Raw genomic sequence first — 27,549 nt, forward strand, 5'->3', positions numbered from 1 at the left:
TTCTAAAAGAAGACATCTCATTGCCACATTTCATGTTATATATCAATACAGTTTCATTTACTTTGGTGCAATACTCTTTGAGAAAATGCTGACTTTATGCATTTTTCCATAGGGTCAATGTTAAACTTGTCCCCAGTTTCCATGACAACGGCGGGCATTTGGGAGTTTCCAAATATCGTCTTGGCATCTTGGCATACTGGGTAACATTTTTATAAAGTTTCATCCAGTTGGGTCTTATAACGACAGAGTTAGAATTTTTGATATTTTAGCTGTTTCCATGGTAACGGTAGCCATTTTGAAAATTCTAAGATCAAAATGCAGCTCAAGCAATGCCTGTTAATATTTAAGTGAAGTTTCGTGCAGTTTGGAACACTTTGAATATTTTCGAATTTTTGCTGTTTCCATGGAAACGGCAGCCATTTTGACCATTCCAAAGTCAGGTGCACAACTTCACATGCTGGTGCACATTGTGGTATACTTCCATCAACATTGGTCAACTCAATTCCAAGAAACTGCGTGGACAAAATGTGTGGAAGAAGAATAAGGAAAACTAGATTTGTAATTGCTAGCAATAACGGATGGCACCCTTCCCCTCATTGCCAGGCGAGCGGCAGCCATTTTGAAAATTCCAAAGTCGAAGAATGCATTTACAGATGTCTTTTAACATTTTTGCAAAGTTTCATTAAGTTTGAAGCATTTTGAAATTTTTGATATTTTTGCTGTTTCCATGGTTACGGCGGCCATTTTGAAAATTCCAACTTCAAAATGCAACTCCGCACATGTCAGTCACTATTCCTGTTAAGTTTCATCCAGTTTGCAGCACTTTATTTTTTTTGGAAATTTTGAACATTTGTGCTGCAACCATGGTTACAGTAGATAATTCCAAAATTCTAAAAGCGTACATCTCATTGCCACATGTCATGTTATATATCAATACAGTTTCATTTACTTTGGTGCAATACTCTCTGAGAAAATGCTGATTTTATGCATTTTTCCATAGGGTCAATGCAAAACTTGGCCCCAGTTTCCATGACAACGGCGGCCATTTTGAACTATCCAAATATTGTCTTGACATCTTGGCATACTGGAGAACATTTTCATAAAGTTTCATCCAGTTGGATCTTATAACGAAAGAGTTACAATTTTTGATATTTTAGCTGTTTCCATGGTAACGGCAGCCATTTTGAAAATTCCAAAGTCAAACTGGAAATCAGCACATGCCAGTCAACATTCCTGTGGAGTTTCTTCCAGTTTGGAACACTTTGATTTTTTTCGCATTTATGCTGTTTCCATGGAAACGGCGGCCATCTTTTACCATTCCATACCAAGGTGCACAACTTTACATGGGGGTCCTCCTTATAGTAAAGTTCCATCAACATTAGTCCATTGGATTCCGAGAAACACGACGGACAAAATGTGTGGAAGAAGAAAAAGAAAAATAAGAAAAAAAAGAAACGTAGAATAACAATATGTCACCCCAACTCCGTTGAGGGTGCCATAACTAGATTTGCCATTGCAAGCAATAGCGGATGGCACCCTTCCCCTATTGCCAGGCGAGCGGCAGCCATTTTGAAAATTCCAAAATCATAGAGTGCATCTACTCATGCCAATTGTCAATTTTGTAAAGTTTCATTAACATGATTAAGTTTGGAGAACTTTGAAATTTTTCAAATTTTTGCTGTTCCCATGGTAACGGCGGCCATTTTGAATATTCCAAAGTCAAACCCCCGCTGCAATTTTTTCCCTCCATTATCATATATACCATCATATACCATTTAATGTCTCTAGAATACATTTAACATTGATGTTCTGGAATGTTCTGTGAAAATTCAAAGTTTTGACCTTTTTGCATTGTTTCCATGGTATCTACAGATATTTTATAAATTCCAACGCCAAATTCCACATCTTCCAATGTTGCTCATCGTAACTGTGAAGTTTCATAAAGTTTGGAGCATTTTGATATTTTTGAAATTTTTGGTTTAGTTTCCATGGCAACATAGTAGGTCCAATGAGTGCCAAATTCATCCAACACCTGTATATAGTGGGCACCTTCATTGTATTAAAATATGATGATTCTGAGTTTAAGCATATTCAAACAGTTCACCAAAACAAAAAACAGAAATTTTTTACATTTGTTTCGTTTCCATGGCAACGGCAGCCATCTTGATGGTGCCATACCCCACTGCACTATAGAATGTGGTGCTCTACATTATGGTATAGTTCCATCAATATTGTTCAAGCCAATTCCGAGAAATAGAATGGACAAAAAAGTGTGGAAGAATAAATATAATAATAATATGAAAAAAAGAAACGAACAATAACAATATGTCACCCCAACTCCGTTGAGGGTGCCATAACTAGATTTGTAATTGCTAGCAATAACGGATGGCACCCTCGTCCTCCCATTGCCAGGCGATCGGCAGCCATTTTAAAATTCCAAAGTCAAAGAGGGCATCTACACATGCAAGTTATCATTTTGTTACATTTCATTAAGTTTGGAGCATTTTGAAATTTTGAACTATTTTGCTGTTTCCATGGTTACGGCGGCCATTTTGGAAATTCCAACTACAAAATGAAACTCTGCACATGTCAGTTACTATTCCTGTAAAGTTTCATGCAGATTGCAGCACTTTATTTTTTTTTGGAAATTTTGAACATTTGTGCTGCAACCATGGTTACAGTAGATAATTCCAAAATTCTAAAAGCAGACATCTCATTGCCACATGTCATGTTATATAACAATACAGTTTCATTTACTTTGGTGCAATACTCTCTGAGAAAATGCTGATTTTATGCATTTTTCCATAGGGTCAATGTTAAACTTGTCCCCAGTTTCCATGACAACGGGGGCCATTTTGGAGTTTCCAAATATCGTCTTGGCATCTTGGCATACTGGGTAACATTTTCATAAAGTTTCATCCAGTTAGGTCATATAACGACAGAGTTAGAATTTTTGATATTTTAGCTGTTTCCATGGTAACGGTAGCCATTTTGAAAATTACAAGATCAAAATGCAGCTCAGGCCATGCCTGTTACTATTTAAGTGAAGTTTCGTCCAGTTTGGAACACTTTGAATATTTTCGGATTTTTGCTGTTTCCATGGAAACGGCAGCCATTTTGACCATTCCAAAGTCAGGTGCACAACTTCACATGCTGGTGCACATTGTGGTATAGTTCCATCAACATTGGTCAACTCAATTCCAAGAAACTGCGTGGACAAAATGTGTGGAAGAAGAATAAGGAAAAAAAGAATCGATGAACTAGAATTGCCATTGCAAGCAATAGCGGATGTCACCCTGGTCCACCAATTGCCACTAAACAGCAGCCATGGTAACGGCAGCCATTTTGGAAATTTTAAAGTTGAATGCCGCATTTAGATTTACAAGTCGTAACGTTTCATACATTATTGAAGAATTTTCAAAATTTTGTTATTTTTGAACAGTTTCCATGGCAACATTTGAAAATTCCAAAGTCATACTGCTGCTTCATATTGTGCTCCCCATAATATTATACCATCATATAACATTTAATGGCCGTAGAATTAATTTAACACTAATGTTCTGGAATGTTCCATGAAAGTTTTCATATTTTTGCTGTTACCATGGCAATGGCAGCCATCTTGGAAATGCCAACCTCCGATTGCACATCTGCACATGGGGGTTAACATTATGGTAAAGTTCCATCAGCATTGGTCCATGCAATTCCGAAAAATAGTCTGGACAAAAAAGTGTGGAATAATAATTATAAATAAAAAAAAGAATCGAGCAATAACAATATGTCACCCGACCTCCGTCAGGGTGACATAATAACAATACGTCACCCCAACTCCGTTGAGGGTGCCATAACTAGATTTGTAATTGCTAGCAATAACGGATGGCACCCTTCCCCAATTGCCAGGTGAGCAGCAGCCATTTTTGAAATTCCTAAGTCAAAGACCCCATCTAAAGTTGTCTGTTAACATTTCTGTAAAGTTTCGTCAACTTTGGAGCATTTTGAAATTTTTGAAATTTTTGCAGTTTCCATGGTTACGGCGGCCATTTTGGAAATTCCAAAGACAAATACCATTTCTGTAAATGCCAGCTAATATTTGTGTGAAGTTTGAATCATTTTTGAGCATTTCAGTTTTTTTTCACATTTTTGCTGTTTCCATGGCAACGGTGGCCATCTTGAAAATGCCATACCCCGATTGCAAATCTGCACATGCTGGTTAACATTCTGGGATAGACCCATGACCATTGGTTCATCCAGTTCCAAGATATAAGCTGGACAAAAAAAGTGGAAGAATAAATAAAAATAAGAAAAAAAGAAACGTAGAATAACAATACGTCACCCCAACTCCGTTGAGGGTGCCATAATAACTGATAGCTATTTCAAAGCCAATTACACCTAAAAGGTACATCATGTTATTCAAGACTTAAGTTTCAGTCACACATAAAACACCGAAATAAGAGTAAGTGTAATAACTGATAGCTATTTCAAAGCCAATTACACCTAAAAGGTACATCATGTTATTCAAGACTTAAGTTTCAGTCACACATAAAACACCGAAATAAGAGTAATTGTAATAACTGATAGCTATTTCAAAGCCAATTACACCTAAAAGGTACATCATGTTATTCAAGACTTAAGTTTCAGTCATGAAGACATGAAAAAGTAACGAAGCAAATGTCGAAAGTTTGGAAAATAATTGATGCTTTACCCAACCGCATTATTTACCGATGACGCCAAGGGTAATTGTGGAATATAAATATGGTCCCTCGCTGAAATTGGGTGTCCATTTGGATGTGATGGGTGTCTTAATAAGCAGCTACGTCCGTTCAGATTTGTGACGATCACTTCGATGACTCGCATTGAAAGTGGCATCTGTACGTAAAAAACATTGCAACAACTCTTTGAGAAGCCCATAGGTGGCGTTTTGAAGGATAAGTCAATCTCTCACCACCATCTCATCCAGATCAACCTTAATCATTCCACCTTCATATTGTATGTTTTTGGTAATTAATAATGTACATGCATACAATATTTATCATAGGACGCTAGGAAAACAACAATCAATAATATTGCACGTGACTCATTCATTCCATTTATCATTTCTATTCTATTTTTAAAAGTTAAAATAAAATATGTAGAAAACCTGGGCTTCATAATTTAAGGCTAATATTCTTATCGTGCTGACAATTTCAAAAATGGCAAATGTTTAGACAATCACATTTGTTTTGTGATTCTAAGTGCTTGTAGGTATACTGACTTTGGTAGGATTGAATGTAGTATTTCATCAGAAATACTGATCAATACTACCACACTTTATTTTCGAATGAGAATTCTTATCAAGTCCGGCTATCAAAAATCAAGAAACACGGCAAAGTCCTATGGCTAAAAGTGTAAAACACATACGTGAAAAATTTTAATGAAATTCATATGGGTAGGTATAGACTTTAAGATGATTATAATTACCAGAATGACCAATCAGTTGGATTTTGGCATCACAGTAGAAAGACTACAATACTGTCCAGTGGCGGATCCATAACTTTTCATAAAGGGAGAAAGGGGGGGGGGTGGGGGGGGGGGGGGTGTGGGGCTCAAGTCATGGTTCAGTGATTCCTTATATAATCAACCAATTTTTTTCCCACGAAAGGGGGGCCGGGGCCAAGCCCCTCCCATAGATCCGCCTATGTTGTCGCAACGAAGCATACATGCAGTGTTAAAATGTGTAATGATAACGAACGTACCGTATGCCGGGAAATAAAGACACGTTGAACCATGTGTTAAGTTTTGCTTCTAGATACCACATAAACCTATACGATATTTATAAGTTTGTTAATTTTAAACAATGAATTTTCAAAAACGTAGGATATAAAAACTATGAGGCACGAAAACTTGTTTTGAATATTTAAAAATAGCAAGCATGCTTTTAAGTTAAGTTAAGCCTTCCAATTGACCAAAATATATAATTGATATTGATATTTTATCGTGTGTTTTTCTATGTTGTGATGTTATACTAATATTGTTTCAGAAAAGGGAAAAGGTTTGGTACCATTAAAACGCTTAATCCTGTTGCAAATATTTGCACCTGTCCTAAGTCAGGTATACATTGTCGTTTGTTTATGTTATTTGTACGTGTTTCTCGTTTCTCGTTTTTATATAGATCAGACCGTTGGTTTTCCCGTTTGAATGGTTTTACACAAGTAATTTTGGGGCCCTTTATAGCTTGCTGTTCGGTGTGAGCCAAGACTCCGTGTTGAAGGCCGTACCTTAATTGACCTATAATGGTTTACTTTTATAGATTGTGACTTGGATGAAGAGTTGTTTCATTGGTACTCATAGACATGATAGACAAATGGTGGTATACGTAAATATTGTCATTGGAGTCTTGAAAAGACTGGAAAAAAAACCATAAATATTCCGAAGATAACGAGGCTTTTTAAATAGGAAACAATGATTTAAATTGTTCTGATCGTACAACTCATCTAGGGATCACTAGATCAACAAAAGATGAAACCATCAGTTTAGCAAGAAGAACTGTATAATATTCTCTCTTAAAGACACTTTGTGTTGTATGTGTATCTGATGTTATTACATGTATGTTTTGTTTATTAATATCAGTCGGTTAAAGAGCTCTTAAGAGCTCATGTTCTTTGTTATTATGTATATATGAAACCCCGACTTTAAATAAAGATTACTTTACTTTACTTTACATTGCTCAAATGGTTGTAACCCTAAATCATCATATAGGATCCGATCTACCAAGAACACGTCATACCAAGACTGCTACATATTGTTTTTCGTTAATTTTTTTTTTAATGAAAATTAGGCCGTTAGTTTGAATTGTTTTACATTGTCATTTCAGGGCATTTGTCCACCTCGATATTGATATTTTGAGACAACTACAGTCTTTTCCTTAAAGCTCAGCATGTGCATCAGTATACCTACTTCTTGGAGCTCTACCGCTTGAAATGCTGAAATTCATAAAAGACATTTTTTACATTTAATTTACTAATTTATATGTGTATACACAGTACGTGTGGGTCGTTTATTCAAGGAGATACACATGAAAAATTAAGCGGAATTGATGCAAACCGTCTTTGGCTCTAGATATTAATATGGCCAATTTCCCGCGAAATCACATCGAACTGGACGGTCAAGATTTTAACCACAGCTGGGACATAATATATTGTAATTTTACTATTCCCAGGCCACGTGTAAGACATTGTTACCCAGAAAACGTCAATCTTCTTTCTTTTCTTCGTATAAGCTTCCTATTATAAGGAACACCCCTTAACGGGTAATATTAAAATATCAAAATATTTAAAAAGGGGGAAGAAACAAGGATAAAATATATTACATTAAGGTAAAATCCAGAGGTGGTGCACTATACATAGACAGTGAATTGCATAAAAAACAAAATCATATCATATAAAATATAAAATTATTTACATAAAAATGATAAACCGATCTACAGAAGTCATTTAAATCAAACAATTAGTCAATCATTTTACCAGTAAATAGGTTCTTATAGTTTTATAACAACACTGAATATTTGTTATAAAATATAGTGAAATAACTATATATACTATAACATTAGTTTATAAAATTTAGTCTTCTATTTGAATTTTCCATTGTCTATATTTCAGTATCTGTATCTTAATGATAACTGTCATTCGTCTAGCTTTTTCAGTAGAGATATCCTCTTGTAATGAAGCTTGAAACAGAAGTGTCTTGAAAGCGATTCCAGTTTAAGAATTAACTCTTCTTTGAATCCAAGTTGTTTCGTATATTTTGTACAATCCAATACCAGTTGTGTAACTGCTAGTTTATTGTTAAATAGCAGCTCCCAAGTTCCAGGGGGAGAGTTTTCAGTCACAAGTTGTTTAATGGGAGTGAAGTATTCTTTTCTCTCATTGCATAGAACTGGACACTGTGTAAGAATATGCAGTATATCCTCTATTTCCCTGTGGCATAGCAGGCAGATGGGGTCAATTGTATATTGGCTGAACTTGTGCTTGTCGGCTTGCACCATGTAAGTCCCTGTGAGCATCCTTACTTTAGTTGAGGCTTTTCGAATTTCTATCAGATTCTGCTCTACTGAGTCCCATACTGGATGAGTTGAGTCTGCATTGCCAAAGTTGAGGTTTAGAAATTTTAAAGAGGACATTTGTTGAGCTTCCTCTTTGAGTTTGAGGGTCCAGAGGGATGTGATTTCTGTTTTTACTAGTTTCTTCCAGGATAGTTTTGATGGAATTGAGATGTTTTTGTCAAAGATATCTGGTAGATTATATTTTGCTAATAATAATGCAGTTTGGAAGAAGAAGCTGTTGTTGTTGTCAAAGTTCACTGCTATTTGTCTGTTGATGATTTCTTTTATTTTATTGTTGGAGCAGGTTGTAAGAGAATGTAAGAATGTCAATTTTCTCTTGTGAATTTCTGCTTCTACCGGGAGAACTCCGAGAAGTAAGTATACCGCAGGTTTTGCTGTTCTTGTGGCAAGAGTTTGTATTGCACGCATTGTACCAATATGGAACCTCTCCAAAATCTGAATCTGGGTCTTTGTTAAACAAAGGATTTCAAGACCATATAGAAGTCTTGGTAGCACATATGTCCTATATATTGTGTAGGAGATTTTAGGGCTTAATCCATTTGTACCATGCAGTCCTGAATTCATAAGGGCATATTTCGTTCTTCGTGCAGATTTTATACGGTCTTCTATATTTACTTCATTTTCCTTTTTGCTTGATCTTTTTAGGCCTAAATGAGTAGTTTCGTTTGAGAGTTCAATTGTATTATCTGATAATTTCCAGGTGTTTGTTCTGTGATTCATTGCAGATCCGTAGCAGATAACTTTCGATTTTGTTGGGTGGATATTGTAATGATGTTGATTTGCATATCTTCCAATGGTGTTTAGCATAATTTGTAGTTCTGCTGGATCAGAGCTTATCAGGGCGATGTCATCGGCACAGGTAGGCGCTCCACAGTAAATATCTCCCAGACTGAATCCTGTTGCATTTTTCTCTAATTCTACAAGGAGATCCTCTACAAAAATTTTATACAGATGAGTTGATAGTATACCTCCCTGTCTAACTCCTTGGAGTATATTAAAGCTGTCACTAAGTTCTCCTTGCCATTTGACTTTGGAAGTAAGGCCAGAGTATAGGTCTTTGATGACAAACCATAGATCTGGGTGTATATTCCTATGACATTGATAACGAACGATAATTTAAACTGGTATTAAATGACAAAAGGGTTTGGCATGTGGGGTTCACAGTCCTGAAAGGTATATTTAGGGAAAGACCATTAAACTTCAAGTACTTTGGGGTGGTCTACATTGAGTCTATTGGAGCAATATATTAACTTAAAACAGTGCTTAATCAAAAATGTTAAAAAACTTTAGGGTAGGGGATAACAATTAGGGTACATATGTAGGTAGGGGTACAGTAAAAACACATACTTTTTGTTTGGCCACACACTTATTAGGACTAGAAGATGTGGTATGATTTAAATTTCAAATATTATATTGTCTTAATCATGATAATATTAAAGCTACTTAATCGTTAATTGTCGTTCTCAAACATTTATTAATATTCAAAAGAAAAAGTTGCAAATTCACTAAACATGAAAAAGTGATAGCAAAAGAAGGACAAGGTGTCCACTTATAGTCTTAGCAAAAGTTAGGCAAGATGTCCACTTATAGTCTTAGCAAAAGTCATATTCTTAGGATAAGGTAGCAAAAGTACGGCAAGATAACCACTCATATTCTTAGCAAAAGTAGGGTAAGGTAGCAAAAGTAAGGCAAGATGACCACTCATATTCTTAGCAAAAGTAGGATAAGGTAGCAAAAGTAAGGCAAGATGACCACTCATATTCTAAGCAAAAGTAGATTGTGTACTTGTCATTCTCAATAATCAATTATTAATATTGAAATAATAAAGCTTCAAGTTCACTAAACACGGAAAAGTAATAACAAAAGTAGGACAAGGTGTCTTAAGTGTGCACCACAGCATTAAGTGTGTTTTTATATCATCTTTTTTAAAGTTATATGTCACAGGAAATACACTTACATTTAATGTGATAAAAAGTACAAAAACTATCGCGTAATTCCTTTCTGTTACGTTCTGTCATGTTACCTGATAAAAAGTAACAGCACAACCATCATCAGTAACAGGAAGGATGTTAAAGACAATTGCACTGATAAATCGAAAAGTTAATCTACTATATATATGCCAACCATTTCATTTAATGTAAGTTATCACCACCATATCAAATAAATTTGAAAATGATATACAGTATATTGAATAATAAAATAGGTTTTTTGCTTTTGATAACAGCAGAGAACATTGTGCAATTCTTGTATAGTAGCAGGCACGGATCCAGAGGGGGGGTTCCGGGGGTTGGAACCCCCCCTTTTTTTTGGACGATCAATGCATTTGAATGGGGACATGTAATTGGAACCCCCCCTTTGTCCTGGGTTAGGAACCCCCCCTTTTTAAAATAGCTGGATCCGCCCCTGAGTAGATAGTAACAGAAAGGAATTTATTTTAGAATTTTTCATTACCTAGGCAGATTTTTCATCTTGCAAATACAGTTTCAAAGGATAAATGGCATTGTTTGCTGTTATCTTCCAATTGTGATCAATTTAAAATGATGTATTTTTCTTAAACTTTAAAATAAAGCAGAAAAATCCTTTCTGTTACCAACTCTGTCCTGTTACCGTTGTGCTGTTACTCAAGATCCTTTCATGTTACCGACATATCTGACTATATTTAAGTATATTTCTAAACCTTTTGTATTGCAAATGCTAAAATCAATAATCGGCATTTGATAAACTATTGCAGGATATACTAGTAAACCACAAATAGTGTCTTAAACTTATTCCCTATTCCCATTAGAAACTTTTTAAAATTGATTCACTTTGGTAACAGGAAAGAACTGGATTTTTTTTGTACCATTTTAAAAATTGCCATTGTTTCCTTATTAAACAATTGTTCGAATTACAGACATACAACAGTTCCTAGATCCCCAATGTGTGTTCTTCGATTTGTGCTATTAAAATACTGGGTCCTTTTTATTTCCAAAAATTAGACTTTTTCAGATATTGTCTCATATATATAAAGGGCTAAAAAAATGACTAGTGTAATACCAATCAAACAGGAAAAGCAACGGTCAAACACTTTAAACTTGGGTTAGAAGTTTGAGATGTGAAGACATATTGCACATCTTCACATCTCAAACTACTTACCCAAGTTAAATCAAGCTGTAAACATTTGATCTCAGTGGCAAAAATGCTCTGACATAACACATAGATCTACTGTGCAATTGAATAAGATGATATCTTTTTGCAGTTATTTCCCTTTAGTTATAATTTGAAGAAATTTTCAATGTTTTTGGATATTATCTAACAATTAAACAATAATGTATAGAGAGAAACATTGACACAATCTACAAATATTACTTTGGGGAGAGCCATATATAATGTCATGAATGTTACGGGATGGAACTAATTAAAATATATGTGAATAACTTACTTATTGTGACTATAAGGTAAAACATAATGTGATCCAGGCCTTGATTTGATTTGACTATATATATTCGAAAATAAAAATTGTTATTACATGTACATGTGTAACATAAAATATTGTCCCCTATGAAATATTGTCTGTCGGACAAAATTTCATATAAAATATTGTCCACTGACAGTATTTCATAATGAAATATTGTCTTGGACAACATTTCATTATGAAATAGTGTCCTTGTCCATGAAATTTTGTCACCTCCATCTGAACAATATTTCACAATGAAATTCTGTTCATGACAATACTTCACTATGAAATACTGTCTTTGAAAATATTTTTTAATCGAATTATTACACAATTAGAAATAGTACACATGCATGCAGCATGCACATTTTTTAGATTTATAACTGAAATTGTTTTGTATAGTAAGGAATTTAAATTATTACTAATAATGAGTTTCAAATTTGCATAGATACATTACAAATGGTTAATTTTAGATTAAAGAATTGTCTAACGTATGTTTCATTTTATAGTCATGATAGTGTACAAATATAAGTAATGACAATTGCTTATTTTGTAAATATATACACAGCCACGTGTCGCAGAAAAAAAATTCCTATATACCTTCGCTAAAATGAATATGTTGATAACCTCCCCTTCATGAGACAAAATCCCATGACATCTGTCTATGAAATATTGTCTAAATACTCACAAAATTTTAATCAAAATATAACCTCCCTTTAACAGGACACAATTTCATAGTATTCATCTGTGAAATATTGTCTCAATCCACACAAAATATAACCTCCCTTTAACAAGACAAAATTCCATAGTATTCATCTGTGAAATATTGTCTATATACAGATAAAATTTCTTTATGAAAATTTGTCCTTCTCTGGACATTTATTCATAGACGAGGACAATATTTCATGATACATAGTTATGAAATATTGTCTTATGGTACAATATTTCATAGGACAATATTTTGCTTTACACATGTATTGAGAAAAATAAATGTGAAAGGAGAAATTGAAAAAAAATAAAAGACTGCAAGATTTAGCCAGGTTATTTGAGCCAGTCTCCAACTTTTCTTTTCTTACAGAGCAGTTTTGATATAAATTATAAATATAATTCATTTTCTTTAAAGTTTTGAAATGGGAAGCCAGGGTAACGTTACAGATCTATTAAGAACCACACCAGGATAGAACATTACTGTTTGAATTTAATTCTGAATATATTTTATTTATATTTTGCATTTAATAAAACATATAAATTTTCAGTTGAGAATCACCTGTTATATCCTAATATTTATCCTATTGATAATACAGGTAGCCATTTCAAGTGGAAAACAAACGAACAAATCCAAAATCAGATTAGCCGTTATAATCACATGGTAAACATATATATATTTAAATACCAGATTTTGAAACAATATTCCCTGATAAAGCACAGATATGATTCAGCTGGTTTATGGTTGTCTTTATAAAACGGTAACATTTTGTTTGTGAAATATGTGTATTGGCCATTGTATAATGGAGAAATATCTGTCTTTGGATGCTAACCTTCACGCTTGACTGAACGAGGTCCAGGTTGCTAACGTCTTTGAGATAATACGGATTAGGAAAAGACTTGGAAAATCTCCCGTCACTTAACAGTACAAAGATACCGAGTCATTTTGGCGATTTATTGATTTATTTGACTATTTAGTATTTTATCATACATTTGAATTATCGTATCTTAGGTTTTGTTTTTGGATATGTCTAAAATTTTATTCCTGGATTAAGTTTTGTGGATTACGTGATTTTCTCTCTCATAAATAAGGATTAATATTTGTTGTTTTACTGATGGACCTGACACAAGAATAGTGCTGTAACAAGGATATATATCTGTGTTAACAAATTTATATTCACCTGTGAAATACGCCAATTTGATTTTCCCTGAGTTATCACCTTTTCAGGTAAGATTATCTCTTTGGTCATTAGGGTCAGTTAGGTCAGTTTTATTTTAAAATTTCAATACAAAATCATTGACTTTTGATAGTTTATTCGTTTTTATCTCAGATTTTCAACATTAAGCATTAAGATTTAGTAACATAATATATATAACTAGATATACATTATATAAAATTAAGTTTTTCTAGGAAGCATAATACAGTATATATAGAGATCTATAACTTGTAACATGTCAAATGAAGTTTTTTCTGGAAGCATGTAGAGATCTATAACATGTAAAATGAAGTTTTTCCTGGAAGCATGTAGAGATCTATAACTTGTAACATGTAAAATGAAGTTTTTCCTGGAAGCATGTAGAGATCTATAAATTGTAACATGTAAACATTCTACACTGGTATGATTATATTCTATGTGTTGTTTGGTTGTTTTCTCATTGACGTATGACACACTTGATCTTTTATAGCTCACCTGGCCAAAAGGCCATATATCTTAAAAACTACATAGGAAGAAACTATTTAAAGCCAAAATGATTAAAAAGTCCAGATCTTCTAATAAGACAGATGACCAACATGGTCAGTGGGCTCCTCACTGAAGTTATTGTCCTTAGTGAACTCCTTACTGAAGTTGTTGTCCTTAGTGAACTCCTTACTGAAGTTATTGTCCTTAATAGTGAACTCCTTTCTGAAGTTATTGGCCAAAGTGAACTCCTTACTGAAGTTATTGCCCTTAGTTGACACATTACTAAAGTTATTGTCCTTAGTGGACTCCTTACTGAAGTTATTGCCCTTAGTGAACTTCTTACTGAAGTTATTGCCCTTAGTGAACTCCTTTCTGAAGTTATTGGCAAAAGTGAACTCCTTACTGAAATAATTGCCCTTATTGGACTCCTTACTGAAGTTATTGGCCAAAGTGAACTCCTTACTGAAATAATTGCCCTTATTGGACTCCTTTCTGAAGTTATTGCCCTTAGTGGACTCCTTACTGAAGTTATTGGCCAAAGCGAACTCCTTACTGAAGTAATTGCCCTTATTGGACTCCTTACTGAAGTTATTGGCCAAAGCGAACTCCTTACTGAAGTAATTGCCCTTATTGGACTCCTTACTGAAGTTATTGCCCTTAGTAAACTCCTTTCTGAAGTTATTGGCCAAAGTGAACTCCTTACTGAAGTAATTGCCCTTATTGGACTCCTTACTGAAGTAATTGCCCTTATTGGACTCCTTACTGAAGTAATTGCCCTTATTGGACTCCTTACTGAAGTTATTGCCCTTAGTGGACACAATACTGAAGTTATTGCCCTTAGTGGACACATTACTGAAGTTATTGCCCTTAGTGGACACATTACTGAAGTTATTGCCCTTAATGGACTCCTTACTGAAGTTATTGCCCTTAGTGGACACATTACTGAAGTTATTGCCCTTAATGGACTTCTTACTGATGTTATTGCCCTTAGTGGACACATTACTGAAGTTATTGCCCTTAATGGACTCCTTACTGAAGTTATTGCCCTTAGTGGACAGTGAGTCCTTACTGAAGTTATTGCCCTTAGTGGACAGTGAGTCCTTACTGAAGTTATTGCCCTTAGTGAACTTCTTACTGAAGTTATTGCCCTTAGTGAACTTCTTACTGAAGTTATTGCCCTTAGTGAACTTCTTACTAAAGTTATTGCCCTTTAATGTCCATTTTCCCCCATGTTTTTCATTAAAAATTGCCTTTGATTTTGACAACTATATTTTGTATAATTAAATTGATAGATTGAAATATTTGATAGCAAAAATGATCAGCAAATGTATTTAGTCAACTCTTTTTTTCCCTTTAAAGATGTCTTTAAATACCATTTTTGGCAATTTTTGCCTAATATCATGTAAAGTTTAACAGATAAAAATGTAGATAGACACTTTTAAAATCAGAAATAATCAGCAGGACAAGAGTTGGAGGGGTCCTGATCTCGAAATCCCACTCTTGAAAACATGAAATCCAGAGGTTCAGAAAAAGGTCCTGCCCCCTCTTTTAAGGCTGTCCCTTCTCTAGATCTGTTTCAAAAAAACAAGCTATTTAAAAGACTATTATAAATATTAGTATATATGGAGAGTTGTCCAATTGGCACTTGTACCACATCTTCCTATAATTATATAAACACAATGTAATGAAACTTAAAAAGCAGAAAATAATGAAAGGTCTGTATGTATCCTTGTTTTGGAGAAATAATCAATTGAAATTTTGGCTGAACAGATTCTCTCCAGAGTTTTCTTAAATGTAACATTGGCACCTTTATCTTTAAAAAAGTATGAAAAAGTAAAGATTTTATTAGATTAAAAAAATGCCCTTTTAAAACTATTATAATATATTATAAAATTTTGAAAAGAAAAGTAAAGGTTTGGCTGGGAAATTTTATATTTACACTACATACACTACCAGATTCTGAATAACCTTTATAAGTTTGAGATGTATATAATATAATGTTTTTGATGAAAGAATAAATTGATGGTTAGCCTATTCTTCTTTGTCAAAAAATAAATTATAAAAGTAATATGAAGGTACAGTCAGAAAAGAACAGAGAATAAAAGTAATATGAAGGTACAGTCAGAGAAGAACGGAAAATAAAAGTAATATGAAGGTACAGTCAGAACTGAGAATAATAATGGTATGTTTATGGTAATATTACATATTTGTCAATGCATATAAGGTTGCAATTAAATACTCCATTTGAATTTATTTTGCATTAATTAAATTTTTTCTGAAGAAATGATTTAGAAATTAAAATGTAAAGGCACATTTATTTGTGTCTAGTTCTTCAAATTAAATTGAGTAGAATGGAACTAAAGTATATAAATTTATTATACGTACATTATAAGATAAAATTGAGAATGGAAATGGGGAATGTGTCAAAGAGACAACAACCCGCCCAAATAAAAAACAACAGCAGAGGGTCACCAACAGGTCTTCAATGTAGCGAGAAATTCCCGCACCCGGAGGCGTCCTTCAGCTGGCCCCTAAACATATATATACTAGTCCAGTGATAATGAACGCCATACTAATTTCCAAATTGTACACAAGAAACTAAAATTAAAATAATACAAGACTAACAAAGGCCAGAAGATGTTTGTTTGATGTAAACAATTGTTTACTTAACAACTTTCCTTGGAATCTTTTTAAAAACAAAAAAACAACAATTACAAACAGATTTTATTGGAATCTTTATAACTGTAAATCATTTGAGACTTTACAGATAAAATTGAAAAGGAAAGCAACATTTTCAACGGTTGCTATCTTTTTAAATTTTTACTATTTATTTGACTGTTTTTCTCTCTCATGAAATTCCTTTCCTTCATTTTTTAGGCTGTCATAACAAATAAATGGTTATTTAGTGGCCAGGGGCCTCTGTGGCCGAGTGGTCTAAGTAGTTACTACTGTAATCACTTGCCAGTCAACACTGAGGTTATGAGTTCGAACCCTGCCTGTGTTGGGGCACTAGACTCTAATCTTAATTGACTAGGATTGTCAGTTTTCCTATCGAAGGTCAGTGGTTTACTCTGGGAACTCCGGCTTCCTCCACCAATAAAAACTGACCGCCACAAAATAGCCTAAATGCGGTGCTAAAAAGTGGCGTTAAAATACTAAAAATCAAATCAATCAATTTAGTGGTTGTTTGTGGCATTAACTATTTGTATTAAACTTCATACTTTTAAAGACTTTTGTATCTTGAACCTCCCATTGGTATCTTTGGTATCTTTCGCCTTCCTTTGGAATCTGTCCTTCCCTTTGGTATCTTTGGCTTCTGCCTGGTATCTTTAGGCCTCCCTTTTGTATCTTTGGCTTCTCTTTGGCATGTTTTACCTCTCTTGTATCTTTCACCTCCCTTTGGTAACTTTAGCCTCTCTTTGGTATTTTTTGTGTCTCTTTGGTATCTTTTGCTTCTCTTTGGTATCTTCCGCCCCTGTTGGTATCTTGGTCTTCTTTTGTAGCTTTGGCCTCTCTTTGGAATCTTTGGCCTCTCTTTGGAATCTTTGGCCTCTCTTGTGTATCTTTGGCCTCTCTTTGGAATCTTTGGCCTCTCTTTGGAATCTTTGGCCTCTCTTTGGTATATTTCACCTCTTTATGGTATCTTTTGCCTCTCTATTGATTCACTTCAACAATTCAGTAGTATTGAACAAAGCTAAGTTACAACAGCCCCTAAATTAACTACCAAATATATTTCACCATAAACTGTATTGCATTAGACAATCAATGGGTAACACCAACAGCCCTTAAATTAAATACCTAATATATCTGACTATAACCTGTATGATAGACGGAGAGTAACCAATCTATCACACTATATAAACATTGTACTTTAATCACAGTTAGTGGTTGCCTTGTCTGATCACCATTCTTTACGTCTGAAAAATTGCAGGAAGTTTAAAAGTTTATCACATTTGAACATACAACCCTAAATAATTGAGTGTATTATCAATGATGTGGTATCTATGTTGTGATGATTAAGGACTGTTTAGTATTATGTATTTTATTGCTGTTTACTGTAGTTTGATATGACAAACAGTTTATATTATCAGTCACATAAGTACCTCTCAACACATTCTTGGGGACAATACAAAGTTTATTGAATGCACCAAAGTTTCCGGGGGTTTTACCTTTGCAACTAAGAATTTATATGAAGTATTTATGGTATAAACCTTAATGTAGTACTAGAAATTGCACTTTCATCTATTATGGACTGACAGTAAACATCAATAGTCAAATTTTAGATTAACTTCATTTTCAGATCTTCTATCATTGTCTATGATTCAGAGTCAATTTTTTGATTGCAGCTGAAATTAATTCATATTTTTCAAATCCTGGTGTGAATGATTCAACATCCTTTGATACTATGGTGTAAATGATGCAACATCCTTTGACACTATGGTGTGAATGATTCAACATCCTTTGACACTATGGTGTAAATGATGCCCCATCCTTTGACACTATGGTGTAAATGATGCCACATCCTTTGACACTATGGTGTAAATGATGCCACATCCTTTGACACTATGGTGTAAATGATGCCACATCCTGTGACACTATGGTGTAAATAATGCCACATCCTGTGACACTATGGTGTAAATGATGCCACATCCTGTGACACTATGGTGTAAATGATGCCACACCTTTTGACTTCATGGTGTAAATAATGCCACATCCTGTGACACTATGGTGTAAATGATGCCACATCCTTTGACACTATGGTGTAAATGATGCCACATCCTTTGACACTATGGTGTAAATGATGCCACACCTTTTGACTTCATGGTGTAAATGATGCCACACCTTTTGACTTCATGGTGTTGATGATGTCACATATTTTACATACTGATGCCACATCATTCACACCAGTATACTTGTATGAATGATGCCACATTCTTTGACTTCATGGTATGAATGATGCAACATTCTTTGCCCTCATGCTATAAATGATGCCACATCTTTTGACATACTGGTTTAAATGATACCACATTCCTCGACTTCATGGTTTTAATGATGCCGCACCCTGAGACAATGTTGTGATTGATGCCACATCCTGTGACACAATGGTGTGAATGATGCCACATCCTGTGACACAATTATGTGAGTGATACCACATACTTAAATTTAAAGGTGTGAATGATGCCACAACCTATGACACAATGGTGTGTATTGTGTCACTTCTTATGACGTAAAAGTGTGAATGATGCCACACCTTTTGACTTCATGGTCTTAATGATGACACATCTTTTACATATTGATGCCACATCATTCACACCAGTATATTGGTTTAAAGATGCAACACTCTTACTTCATAGTGTGAATGATGCCGCATTATTTGACTTCATGCTATGAATAATGCCACATCTTTTGACATACTGGTTTGAATGATGCCACATTTTTTGACATTATGCTGTGAATGATGCCACATTCCTTGACTTCATGGTTTGAATAATACCACATCCTGAGACACAATGTTGTGTCAATGATGCCACTACTGCTATATTTGTTTAAAAAATAAATATAAGTTTTATTTGAACTAAATGATTTTTTAACTTCATTTTATTATAAAATATTTAATTTGTCCCATGATTTGTTTTAAAATTAAATTGAGCATTTTGAGTCTGTTATAAAACATTCTTGTTATTTACTTGATCAGATATAATAAAGAAAGAAGGAATTTAAATCACCAATAAAACATCAATAATGAAAGTTTGTAATTATCTACTCAGAGGTTCTTTAAAGACAAATTAGATTCCATTAAACTATACTGCCAGCTGATCTGATCTTTGACACCTGACCTTCTATAACTTAAAATTGTACATTGAAAAACAATACAGACTGATATGTTAGAAGGTGTTAATCTTGACACTGATTAAGAATCAGTAAATACCCATCATCATCTGATGTTTCTACCTGAGCCTACCTATGTTTATGTTTACCTGATGTAAACACCCATCATCTTTAGATTGTTTGTTACCTAAGGTGAAGTTATGTTTACCATTTAAATATATTTATTGATGGGTTGTATTGTCTAGTTAAATCTATGTGAATGATGTCCTATTGTAACATATTAACATTTAGCACAGCGTCATCGTCATATTATATATCTCATTGTCAATGTCTCTTTAAAGTGTAGAATTCTAGGTGATCTTGATTGATATGTAATGATAACTTGTATTCTGTTTAAATACAAAGAGTCAGATTTTCTCACTTGAACGAGTCAAGCTGAATATAACAGTTTTGTATGTTAAAATTAGAGGAGTCGGATTTAAGATTTCTAAACCAAACAATCGTAATGAAATATTTTCCCATTTTTCAGTATGGTGAGATATTTGGATAGATTTTAGTATGTAAGTGTTTAAAGTTTGTCATATCCTCATCTGAATGCCACTGGATCCTGAGGATTTATACTATTTATTTGATCTATATGTGGACTGAATGAAAGTTCCAAGTGAGCATGCTGTTCCTTCATCTGTCTGAACCACATGGAGCTTTCTACCAAATATCAGGTTCGGATCAAGTTTGGATTTTCTCAGTCTGACTTGGTACAATTGCCAGGATGTTTTTTACTAAAAGAGTAAGGTTTTCTCTCCAAGTATAAGTTTTAATTTTACACCAGTCATCCAGGAAATACTTGAAATATTTGCCATTGGACATTAAGCGGGCAAAAATTAATCAATAAATCTTAACTCACTTGGGTTTTAATTTTGATGAATCTTATTTAGTTTTATTTTCATGTCACAAATTTTGATAATATATTTAATCTTTCTTATTTCAGAGTAGTGACAACAGATTTATAAGTGTAGGATTATAGTACAAAGAATATTGGATTTAACATTAAGGATTATTTTACACAGAGAGAATACAAAGGTTTGTACAATTCCTAAACCTAATCAAACTTATTTCCATTAACCTGCTTTTAATACCAAGAATAGTATAATTGTAAGTATCATTCTCCTTTATAGAGTCACCACCACCACATGAACTTGAAAATAAGTATATACCATGTGAGCTGCGTCTTAAAGAAACCAACCATTTGCAAGTGCATGTGTACATGTACATTTAGATGACCTCGATTAATTTTGACATTGAAAACAAATATTATTTTTGTCTGTTTTGTAGGGCTTCTTGTTTAAAAACAAACAGATGTATTGTATTCCCTTGCTTAAGATTGATTTAAATTGGACAGAGCTTATGCGTTACAGAACTTCTCATTACTACAAAGACAAAAAAGACAAACAACTGTCAACAATGTATTACACTACAGTGATATTGAATTCTAGTTATTGTACCCTGTAAACCATAGATTGGTCCAAATATAGATCCCCCTCCATTCCCCTCCTGGAATTTCTACACTGTTGTACCATGTAAACTATTGATTGGTCCAGGAATTTTCACAGTAAGGTGCTTCAAATGATAGTTGCTGTAGGTTGTAAACCATAAATTGGTCCAAATATAGAAACCCCCTCCCTCCCCCTCCTTGCATTTCCACAATGACAAGCTTACAATGACAGTTATTGCAAGACATTTTAGGTTGTAAACTAAGATATATTGGTCCAACTTTTATCAGGGTATTATCAATTAATTTCACATTTGCCTGTGTATAAACAATCTACACAATACCTGGGTCTGATAAATATGTTTATTTTTGTTATCCTTACAAGTCCTTATCCCCAAGTCAATAATTGTTTATTTTCCTTTTTTTATTCTGTTAAATGACCTTATCCTAAAGTCAACAATTGTTTATTTTATCAATCAATCCCTTTTTAATGATATAGTCAGAAGAAAGACATAAAAATTTAAGAAAGTGAAATAAATGTCAAATTATTCTGATTTATTATGGCCTTGACTACAAAAAAAATTGAAAACAACATGTTTGATAATTTATTGTGTCCAAATCGCTTTTCTAGATTTACCTTCATCAAGAACACTCAAAGCCAAACATTTGTACAAAGTATTCTGTCAATCAGTCTGTCTGTCTGTCTGTCTGTCTGTCTGTCTGTCAGTCAGTCAGTTGGTCTGGCCGTCTGTCCATCTGGTCATTCATCAGTCTGTTCATCAGTCTGTCTGTCTGTCTGTCTGTCTGTCTGTCTGTCTGTCTGTCTGTCTGTCTGTCTGTCTGTCTGTCAGTCAGTCAGTTGGTCTGACCGTCTGTCCATCTGGTCATTCATCAGTCTGTTCATCAGTCTGTCTGTCAGTCAGTCAGTCAGTTGGTCTGGCCGTCTGTCCATCTGGTCATTCATCAGTCTATTCATCAGTCTTGTCTGTCTGTCAGTCAGTCAGTCGGTCTGGCCGTCTGTCCATCTGGTCATTCATCAGTCTGTTCATCAGTCTTGTCTGTCTGTCAGTCAGTCAGTCGGTCTGACCGTCTGTCCATCTGGTCATTCATCAGTCTGTTCATCAGTCTTGTCTGTCTGTCAGTCAGTCAGTTGGTCTGGCCGTCTGTCCATCTGGTCATTCATCAGTCTGTTCATCATATAAAAAAGAAGATGTGGTATGATTGCCAATGAGACAACTATCCACAAAAGACCAAAATGACACAGACATTAACACTATAGGTCACTGTATGGCCTTCAACAATGAGCAAAGCCCATACCGATAGTCAGCTATAAAAGGCCCCGATAAGACAATGTAAAACAATTCAAACAAGAAAACTAACCGCCTTATTAATGTAAAAAAATGAACGAAAAACAAATATGCTACACATAAACAAACTAACCACTGAATTACAGGCTCCTGACTTGGGACAGGCACATCAGTCTTGTCTCTCTGTCAGTCAGTCAACACATAAACAAACTAACCACTGAATTACAGGCTCCTGACTTGGGACAGGCACATCAGTCTTGTCTCTCTGTCAGTCAGCTACACATAAACAAACTAACCACTGAATTACAGGCTCCTGACTTGGGACAGGCACATCAGTCTTGTCTCACTGTCAGTCAGCTACACATAAACAAATTAACCACTGAATTACAGGCTCCTGACTTGGGACAGGCACATCAGTCTTGTCTCTCTGTCAGTCAGCTACACATAAACAAACTAACCACTGAATTACAGGCTCCTGACTTGGGACAGGCACATCAGTCTTGTCTCACTGTCAGTCAGCTACACATAAACAAACTAACCACTGAATTACAGGCTCCTGACTTGGGACAGGCACATCAGTCTTGTCTCACTGTCAGTCAGTCAACACATAAACAAACTAACCACTGAATTACAGGCTCCTGACTTGGGACAGGCACATCAGTCTTGTCTCACTGTCAGTCAGTTGGTCTGGCTGTCTGTCCATCTGCTCATTCATCAGTCTGTTAGTCAGTCTTGTCTGTCTCTGTCTGTCTGTCTGTCTGTCTGTCTGTCTGTCTGTCTGTCTGTCTGTCTGTCTGTCTGTCTGTCTGTCTGTCTGTCTGTCTGTCTGTCTGTCTGTCTGTCTGTCTGTCTGTCTGTCTGTCTGTCTGTCTGTCCATCTGACCATACATCTGACCATACATCTGACTATTGGCCTCCATTAGTCTTTCAGTCTCTCTATCAGGCTTTCAGTCAGGTAGAATAAATTTTGACTTGTATGTCCATCAATCTGTCAGTCTGTCCATCAGTATGTCAGTAAATGTGTCCATCCATATGTCTGCATGATCTTCCATCAGTCTGTCCATTACTTTGTTTAAGCCTCCATAATTTCTCTATCTGTTCATCTGTCTGTCTGGCCCTCTATCTGTCAGTCTGCCTGTCCATCTGTCCGTCTGGGAATCCAAAGTAGGTTTGGAATATGGTTTGTGACTTGTCTGTCCGTCCCTCTGTCTAGCCCTTGTCAGTCTGTCTGTCTATCTGTTTCTCGAGTTATGTTGTCCCTTTATAAGGTAATATGGTTTGTGACTTGTCTGTCCATCCCTCTGTCTAGCCCTTTATCTGTCAGTCTGTCTGTCTGTTTCTCGAGTTATGTTGTCCCTTTATAAGGTAGTATGGAAAGGGGGCTTTGTCTGTGTCCCATTTATTGTTTCATGAATTTATTCACAATATCCACTCTTTTTCCACAGTAATAAGAAGTCTTAGTCATCAAACAATATTTTACTTTTTTCTACTCTTTGTTGGGTTGTTAGGTTTTTTTACACATTCCCTTTTTCTATTTTTTTTCTACAACTGCATGTATTTGAATACAAATGTACTTTTGAATAATTTATGAAATTAAATTTATTAATGAATATATTTTAAAATAAATTGAATGCTTCAGAGAAATTTGCACTTTAATTAAAGAAAAAAATCAAATCGTTTAGAAATGTTTAGACATTTAATGTAGAGAATATAATTAATGTTTTATGTTCTAATTCATTGAATATTACAAAGTTTTTGATCTTTGTTGATTGAATATGCACATTTAAAGTATGAGCCTTGAGATACAATTAAAAAGGCTCGGATAAAAAGGAAAGAACCATTCACAAACATAACACTGGAGTCGTATTATCAGTTAAAATGGTTGCGATGAAAAGGCTGTGAACCATTTACAAACATTTGAGCCGTATTGACAAGTTTTAATAAGATCTGATAAAACATATTTAGAAGGTGGATACCATTTAATGGACATTGTTCAATATCTGCAGAACAGTGCACTGTTTAAATAAAATGTATCCATGATTTATATAAGTCCTTTGAAATTTAATCACGATAAGGAAAAATAAATATTTAGTTTATCATTTCTATTGTATAATCATATGACGGAATATAAATGAATTAAACCAAGAGGAATGGTAGTCGCAAATTACCAGATTTTAGTTTAATTATATAATGACCAAGGCAAGTGTTGTTCACAATTGAATACCAGAATTAAAATATTAACGCTGGATCTGACCAAGGCATGTTATGATCTTAATTTATATATTATGTTATCATGCAGATTTGAGTTGACCTGGTGTGATTTGACCAAAAAATATTTCTGTCATAAATTCACCAGATATTAGTTATTTTAGCCTACTTTGATCAGGACATGTTTCAGTCACAATGTAACCAGATTTAAGTCTGAAATAGGAATAGAATTCCTTTTTGTCCATTTTACTAGAATTTTGTCACCTTTTCTCACTTTGATGCATGATTCTATATGTATCCCCACACTTTGCCCAGTGGAATCAGGTGCGGATCCAGGGGGGGGGAAGGGGTTGGAACCCCCTTTTTTTTGGACGATCAATGCATTTGAATGGGACATGAAGTTGGAACCTGTGCTTTGTCCTGGGTCAGGAGCCCCCCCCCCTTTTTAAAATGGCTGGATCCGCCCCTGGGAATTTAGGTTGTAAAGTACAGAATGTGGTTTATAGAATATTTCAGAAAAAAGGGGGGGGGGGGTTACCCACAGTGAAAATATTAGAAATTTTTAAAATAAAAAAAATTGGTGTACATTTATTTAGGTGTTTTTCATTCGTTTGATGTGTTTGAGCTTAAAATATTTCACGACATCATCACAGATGAAAAAAGGGCCAAAATAATTTTTAACTAGTTCACCAAAGTTCTCCATTAGTTTTAGGCCAAATTTTTTTGTAAATAAACCTTTACAGCTATGATGTAAATAACCTTCAATACTTAATAAATACCTTAACTGTAGCAAGAACAAGTTTTGACTTCAATATAAAGATAAAAAGATAGCATGTAGATTTGTAACATTACATATAATGAGTGAGTCTTTTAATTTGTTTAATGTATAATATTGTGAATAATTAAATATCAGTTGAATTGAAAGATATATCAATTAATTTCATGTCTTTACATATTCAGTTGAAACACCCCTTATCAGATTTCTGATATGAAAGTATCTAAGACCATTGAGATTTATTTTATGTCATAAGTTAATGACAATGTAATGTAATGTCTATTTACACTGACAATGTAATATAAAAATGTAGTATGATTACAATGTAATGTTATGATGCACTATAGTTTAATAGTAACAGTTAGGATTATTGATATTTCACTTTTACAATTATTGCAGTCACTATGGGACAAATTAAAATTTCAATATTTTATGATTTATGAATTGTGCCATGGTGTTATATTCCTACATCAAAGTGAGTAAAAGTGATTAGAATGGAGGGTTGAACCATTGGATTGTAAGTTGATCTCTATAATGACTTTATTGAAAGGTTTCTGTTTACGCTTGTTATTATTGTATTGTAAGTTGAAAGAAGGAAATATTTATTTTTGTATTTTAGATACTTTGAACATGTTGAAGGAGAATCAGTATTTAAAAATAGACTTGTGATTTGTATCTAATGTTGACTTTCATCTATGTTGAGAGAAAGTTATAGTGTTTGTTTATTTTTATGGTAAAGATAGATGGATTGAATAATACAAATGGTGAATACAGTTTTTTTTTATACCATAATATTTTTTTACTAAAAATTATATCACCTGGAGCTACATAATAATTTTGTGTGTAAAGATTCATATATATGAAACCCATTAGAATGTAGAGAAAGAAGCATTAAAGTATTAAGATCAATTAGGGCCTTGGTGGCAAAATGTTCTAAGAACTCCAACATCAGTGATAGCTAGTCTTTTAATAGCTCTTACTAGGTACTGAGATTGACCCTTGCTCATGGCTCAGGTGTTTTCCATTTAGATCTGTTAAGTTTATTGACAATTGGTAGTAGTTCTGTAGTTCCGTTCTGTCTCCTATTTGATATCAGAGAAAAAATGTGTTCAAGATTTAAAAAAAATTTAAAACATAAACAATTTTTGTCGAGCCTGCAACTTTTGTTGCAGAAAGCTCGACATAGGGATAGTGATCCGGCGGCTACGGCGGTGGCGGCATTAGCTAACTTCTTTAAAGCTTTATATTTTAGAAGCATAGATGCCAACCATTACAATTTTTCCGTAGTTTTTCCGATTTTGCGATAAAAACTAGGCTATTACGGTCAAAGTCGAATAGTTACGGATTCCCAATCATCGACGTTCAATTTTGTAAAACGCGGATTTTTATCATTACTTTTCCGTCCCGGTCCAGTATTTAGGAAATGCCAATGTAATGCTTCCGGTTTCTCGGGAGTTATCAACCTATTGTTGGGTAACTAACTGACTTCCGAAGAGGCAAACTTGCATTTTATTAAGTAGGTTTCCCGCTTTCTCTACTTCTCCTTGACAAAACAAAATTGTTTGAGTCGAGAACATCTGAACAATTAATGAATGGAATACATACTACAGACAACATGTTAAATGACAAATTTTAGTGTACATCACTTTGCAACCACTCGCCAGTAATTTTTATTGGTAAATGCACGTTTAGGAATGATTACTGAAAACTTTTCAAAAATACGGAAAATTTGATAGTTTGTTACTGATTGTGTCAAAAGGGGGTTGGCATCTATGTAGAAGGTAAAAGACCTGGTTTCTTCATACTTTGTATATAGATGCCTCATGTTACGAAGTTTCCGTCAGTCACATGTCCAATGTCCTTGACCTCATTTGCATGGTTCAGTGACCACTTGAAAAAAAAGTTCAAAATTTTTGTAATGTTGAATTCTTTCTTATTATAAGTAATAGGATAACTATATTTGGTATGTGTGTACCTTGCAAGGTCCTCGCCCGTCAGACAGTTTTCACTTGACCTCGACCTCATT

The 27,549-nt window shown here is 34.3% G+C and overlaps 1 protein-coding gene across 4 annotated transcripts in view; it reads left to right on the forward strand.

Moving 5' to 3' along the window:
• The first annotated feature begins 12,942 nt into the window (after window positions 1–12,942).
• LOC143053849 (uncharacterized) overlaps window positions 12,943–27,549 on the forward strand; it is a 147,975-nt gene continuing 133,368 nt past the window's right edge. For all 4 annotated transcript variants that reach the window (XM_076226634.1, XM_076226635.1, XM_076226632.1 and 1 more), the window contains exons 1-2: window positions 12,943–13,461; window positions 20,733–20,824. The gene's annotated coding sequence lies outside the window, so the exon portion shown is untranslated. The remainder of the gene's footprint in view (window positions 13,462–20,732; window positions 20,825–27,549) is intronic.

This window comes from Mytilus galloprovincialis, chromosome 12 (assembly GCF_965363235.1).
Source record: "Mytilus galloprovincialis chromosome 12, xbMytGall1.hap1.1, whole genome shotgun sequence".
Classification (NCBI taxonomy): domain Eukaryota; kingdom Metazoa; phylum Mollusca; class Bivalvia; order Mytilida; family Mytilidae; genus Mytilus; species Mytilus galloprovincialis.